The sequence below is a fragment of the Coenobita brevimanus genome, chromosome 93 (genome assembly GCF_032717465.1).
Source record: "Coenobita brevimanus isolate Jiangsu-jjx chromosome 93, ASM3271746v2, whole genome shotgun sequence".
NCBI lineage: Eukaryota > Metazoa > Arthropoda > Malacostraca > Decapoda > Coenobitidae > Coenobita > Coenobita brevimanus.
In genome coordinates this window covers 914,266-920,835 of record NC_137046.1, presented here as the reverse complement: position 1 = coordinate 920,835, position 6,570 = coordinate 914,266, and positions in this window count along the sequence as shown.

Genomic DNA, 6,570 nt, shown 5'->3' with positions numbered 1-6,570 from the left:
CTGTAACATTTTAACTAACTTGGCCTAAAATTGCCATTTCTCCACCTTGAATGGTGAGTTATAACAATAGATTAGCACTGGAATATTATACTGGTCACAAAAAAATTCTGTGGAAAGCATGTAGAGCTGTAGTGTTGTCTTTTCCAGTCACTGAGCCATGTAAAATAGGCTGCAAAAAAACGAAAATGTGGCCAAGTTAGAGTACAAACAGCATAGTTATCGCCGGACGCCAATAGTAATCATAAATCAATATTTTCTTAAACTGTCAAGCGATATTTACTCAGCTTGGGAGTTGCCTGCGTCCAGTACGGGTTAAGGCCAGAGCCTGTAATTTCGTTGCTTCAAATGGCTCCCGAGCACCTCTTCCATAGCGATTTACTCGTATTTTTGATACGGCTGGCTAATATAATTTTGTACCTTATTTATGAATTGTTTGGGGATATTAGAATGATTTTAGTATCACAGAAGAGGATATCAAGGTGTAATCAGCAAAATAAATCTCTTAGGATGAGGAGTTATGGGGTTTCCTTTACCGACGAGAATATGATCCCAGGAGCAAGCAGCTTGAAGAGAAGGCTCACGTTAACCAACAAGTAGTGTAAGAGAAATAATGTTGCGAGAAGTAGGCCTTCGGAAGATTAGAAGCAAGTTGTTTGAAAGAACCTGAATGACAGCGTCGTAAGATGTAGACCAGAGTAGTTGAAAGTTTGCCAGAATATGATTTCTAGATCCAGAACAAGATCATAAGCAAAGATGGTCTATCTATCTATCTATTGCCAGACGCCTCAATCCCGTTTGGGGTGGCCACAAACAAATCGCCTCCACGTCGTCCTGTCCCCCGCCATTTCACTGCCCTGCTCCCAACTCACACCCCCCTCTCTCATATACCTCTCCACCCCATCCCTCCATCTCATCCTCGGCCTCCCCCTCCCTCTTCCCCCCTCCACCTCACTCACATACACTCTCATCGTCAGTCTTTCACCCTCTATCCTATCCACATGGCCAAACCACCTAAGTGTGTTCCTCATAACACTTCCTATCACATCCACATTCACACCACAACGCTCCTTTATATCCTCATTCGTCAGCCCGTCTCTCCATGTGACTCCACAGGCTCCTCTTAAATAACTCATTTCCACTGCTCTCACTCTTGACTTATGTCCTTCCAACAACGTCTAAGCTTCACTTCCGTACGTTAGAGTTGGTATCACAATACTGTCATGTTGTAACTTTTTCACTTCCATGCTCACTTCTCTGTTTCTTATCACTGCTTTCAAAGAACCAGCAACCTTTCTTCCCTGCTGTACCATTTCAAGCATTTCACCCTCCATACCTCCATCCTTACTCATCACACTACCCAAGTACTTAAACGTACTCACATTTTCCAAAGATGGTGAAGGACACAAAGGAGGGTGCGTGTCCGGAAGGAGTAAAAGGAAAAAGGTAGGCTACATATGGCGGACCAAAATCTAGAAAGCACCCTGAGAGTATATATTTCCGCCAACGCCAGTAAAATTTATGACTTATTCCTGCATCTGGATCCACCTCGAAATACAGTCAAATTATTCTTGATCCTCTGCCCACATGTCCACTAAATTTCACTGGAATCCCATGACAAGTTTTAAAGATATCTTGTTATCTTATACACAATCAGACAAACAGATACGGGTGATTACATAACTTCCGCCCAGCTTCATTGGCCAAGGTAATCATATGGATGCAAGTTGACGGGATATGTGGTGGAAGTAAGGAAGCTAAAGAATGAACGTACTGGGTAAACCAAGAACACGGTGGATGAGTGTATGAGGCGGGATGGTGTGTGGTGGAAGGTGAGGCTGTTGCTGATTCGAGACAGAAATAGCTGAAGGTCCCTCTGTCAGTGCCACCCCTTGTGAGATGCGGCGAGAGGCAGTGGGCAGATAAAGAGAGAAGTAATTGCTATGTCCATTCCGGGATGTAGGAAGCAATTAGGGAGGGTGTGTGATGTACTGGTTATGGTGATGGTAATGGTGTGGTAATGATGAAGCCTCAACCTTACTGTACTTTATCAACCCACCTTCCTTTGTTCTGGCCTACCACCTGCCTACCTAGTCACGCCAGCACACACAGATAAGAGCGTCTTTGAACTAATCCATCTATCGTCCTTCTTACTTGCATTATCTGAACACCTACCCACATACTTACCTTCTTAACATTCAGTATTCTCTCAACCTACTCACCACCTATTTTTTTCCCTTCCTACCTACGCACCCATACATTCTGACTGCCCTCCTATCTAAACACCTCTACCTGCCTAACCAGCTACCTGTCTGCTACCTACCTATACCTTCTTTGCTTGATCCCTTCTTCCTTCAGAGTACTGCTTATGGAACTATGCACATATGCATTTTTTTCGTGATTTGTCTTGGGAAAAAAAAAAAATAATAATCCTGTCAAATCTCAAGCAGAATCATATTTCACTCACTTGGTGACCTTGTACTATTCACCCATGTAGGAAGTACAGCTCTCACGTGTTGGCAGGTTCATAACATAAGAGTACAGCTGTTCTAAATAGGATGGAATCAGATGTTTTTTATTTCATCACCTCTGCTTTTCTCACTGTCTCGCCTAAGCATTCTCTCTCTCTCTCTCTCTCTCTCTCTCTCTCTCTCTCTCTCTGTCCTGTATAAGTGAAGGTGACTGGTGATGTGGGTGGCGACTATGGTGGCATGATATATAAGTACGTAGTTTATAAGATGATGTAATGTCCTCTGACCTGTGCCATAAATTAGGTTAAGTAGTGATAAATGCCACGGTATTATTTATAAGACAAGAGACAGTGACTTGTAAATCTAAATACTGTATCATGCTGTGAACTGCTAAGAAAAAGTTTGAAAAGCCATATGTCGCCGTAGATGAGACTAAATTATATGTCTGAGTCCATTACGGAGAGAGAGAGAGAGAGAGAGAGAGAGAGAGAGAGCTGTGGGTGGGTGGAAGTGGAGGGACAGGGATCACACGTGGAAAGTTAACGACACTATAACTTTCTGTGAGGCCATAGAGCATTGCCATGAAATATCTTTACAAGCAACGACTAATAAGGCCATTAGATAATTAAATACCTCGTTCCAGAGCCAGATAAGTATATTTACCGGTCATTAAACCTGAAGGTAAGGCAGGAGGGTAAGTGCCTGGCTTCTTCCACCCTCTGACTGAGTTACGATTTGCCGCAGGTGTACATCTCGGTGCTGACGTAAACAAGATCATTATCACCAAGGAACGATGCAGTGATGGGATTACCACCGACAAGACAACGTGGATTTTATTAACCATACCAATAATATCCGTCCGTATTAGTGTTTAAACCAGGTAATAGGGTAATACATCAACTTCCTACCCTCATAACTGCAGGTGTGTCATAACTGCAGGTGTAAAAGGGGATTAATGTTCTAATTTGAGATAAGGAATTACTTGGTTAGATGTGGTGATAGTGGCGTGATTAAGAACAGGAAGATTGGCTGCAGTTAGCTAGTTCATCTGTACCACATTCATTGATGGTAATATCGGGTAAAATGGCCATAAACGTACCCTCATAAATACACGTAAAAGAGTCTTAAATTATTCTAACAGAGGTTCAGCACGCACTGCATGAGATATCAGGTTTCAGTTATACATCGTTGCTTATATTGCCAGTCACTCCCTGGCCTCACCCCCACCCACCCCACCCTGACCTTAACCCTTCCACTCACTCCACTCGCACCGACCCCGCTCGCCCATCACTAACCTTAACCCTTTGAAAACCAGGAGCCATTTTTCGGGTGTATAAAATCGTTGGGAGATAACCAGAATGAAATGAGTGATATAATACACCATGGATGGGTTACGATAAAGGTCATAGAAAGTCCCAAAACTGTAGAGAATGAATCTGCATTGTTCTATGATGCTGATGGTATTTTGAAGCTCGTATGTGAAGCTTGGATGACAGGAGAATATGTGACCAGTTTGACAGTATTAATTTCTGGCTTTCAGCATTGTATTGTGAACCAGTGCGACATTTTTTATATACATGAACACTGTATTGATATGCAAAGTGAAATTACTGACACCGTCTTCAGTAGCATGTTCCGGTGAAGCTTGGAGGAAGTTTGAACCCATTTGTCAGGATAAATCTGACTTTACGTTGTTCGATCAGTTTCAGTAAAATAGTTCCCACTTACTGTCGAAAATAATGTGATATTCTTGACATATTGACTCCCTTCGTATATATCAATTAAGAAGTAGTTGAAAAGTTTGCATATCTTTGTATGTAGCGACGTAAAATACCGGTATGACATAAGTAGGTTTTGATTAACATGTTGTTGTTTGGTGGGTGTGGAGTAGATAGTCTCCCTCGTGATTTTTATTAACCAAATATTCCTTTCTTTCAGGTAAGGCGAGGCGGTGGCATGGCGTCTGGGTGAGTGATTTAGAGCAGGTACTGAACCGTGCCTTTATGCTTGTGGTAAAGGATGAGCAGAGAGAGAGACGGCACAATGGTGTTGTCTAATGAGGTGTGGTGTAGTGTGAAGGAGTGTGTTATGGTGTGGTGTGGTGTGGTGTGTGATGCAGTGTGGAATGGTGGGGTGGTATGGCTGGGTTAGTGGTACTGAGCCACGCCTGTCTGTTTATGGTCAAGCTGGGACAGCAGAGAGGGACGGCACAGTGGCTCTTGCTTTAATCTTTCCCAGGCCAAAATACCCAGGCTGGCTCTGACCTGGCAGGAAATGTTATAACCCCTGCACTCTGTCAGGCTCCACCCAGGACCCTCCATCACGGGTTATCAGTAAGTAGATAATAGGATAAAAGGTAATCATCTCTTCCGCCTCACGACCAATGGTTTTTGTGTTGGAGTTGGGTAATGACGCAGCGGGGGAGTGGAAGAGGGGAAGGGATAGTAGTGAGTGATTGAGAGGTGCTGACTGAATGTCGTGGCTATTTCTGAATTGCATGGCAGGTGGCAGGGCCGGGAATCTCATATACTGTATATATTATACGATTTTCCTTATCAATTTTGAAATTACTAAAGAGTTTCCGGTATCAGTTCCGAGACGAGTAAGCCAGAAATATATATATACCGGTACCGTATCTGTCTCTATCTGTCTGTCTGTCTGTCTCTCTCTCTCTCTCTCTCTCTCTGTAATGTGTGTATGTGTGTGTATGGATGCATGCATACATTAATACATTACATACTAACATAGAGAAGAGAGAGAGAGAGAGAGAGCGGATGGAGAAAAAATATCTTTGTGAAGAAATATCTTCGTAGGGTTAAGTGGCTGGAATTGTTATGAGATTATGGGGAGAGTGATGGAGGAGGAGGTAACAGGGAGGTGGTGATTGAGGAGGAGGGTTGATGGTTAGTCTGAATGTGACGCAAGGGATGGGTTGAGTGGTTGATGGAAATACTGTAGATCTTGTGATGTAACAAAGAGTGGGAACATAGTTGAGGGAGACAGTAAGGTTGGAAGGATGTGAGGAAGACTGAGGAAAGGTGAATAGGGGGGTATGAGTGAGAGAATGAGAAAGGGTAAGAGTCTGGGTAAGAGCGAAGGCGCAGCGAACGGTATGAGAGAGTGTGAGGGATGAATAAATGTAATATTTTGTAGCATGGAAGAAGTGTGAGAATAAAAGTAGTCATAAGAGAAAACATACAAATATACATAAGGAAGGGATGGTAGATATGCTTAACTATACCCTTTTTACTCAAACTTGGCCTAGAATTGCCATCTCTCCTCCTTGAATGCTGAGCTGTAACAGTAGATTAACATTAGAAAATGCTGTTAGAAGAAGTGCTATGGAAAGGATGTATGGCTGTAGTATTATCTCATTCTGCCACTGAACTACGTGAAATAAGCTGCAAAAGGACAAAAATTTAGGCCAAGTAAATTAAAAGGAGTATAGTAAAGGATGAGATGTTCAGTATTGGTTATAATAGAGCTGTCATAACTTCACTCCCTGTAGCTACAGTACTTTTTTTTTTTTCTTTACTGCAGTAGAATAATACTCGATATAATTAGCCATAGTGAGACAAGACTCTTTCAGTAAGACATTAGCAACCATCATTAACAGTACATGCATAAATTGCTTCCCCCCATCACCCACCACTACGGCCATCAGTCACTTCCAGCACCTCTACCACTACCATCACCAGTCAGTCCTTTTACCACCACCACTTTCTTAATTAACTGCCACCACTACCATCATCCGTCATCACTATCCGCATCACTACCCTCATCATCACTATCATCACCCCCTTCCCACCGACCATCGTAGGGTAGTGTGAGACAAATTAGGATGAGGCACGGCAAGAACGAAGCAAGGTAGGATGGTTTAATGTGAGGCAGGCCAAGGTGATGCAGGGCAGGAGAGAGGCAGCGTAGGATGAGTTAAGGCATGGTGCATCACGGCAGGGTGAGGCAGGCCAAGGTGAAGCAGGGCAGGAGAGAGGCAGGGTAGGATGAGTTAAGGCATGGTGCATCACGGCAGGGTGAGGCAGGTCAGGGTGAAGCAGGGCAGGAGAGAGGCAGGGTAGAATGAGTTAAGGGAGGGTGAATC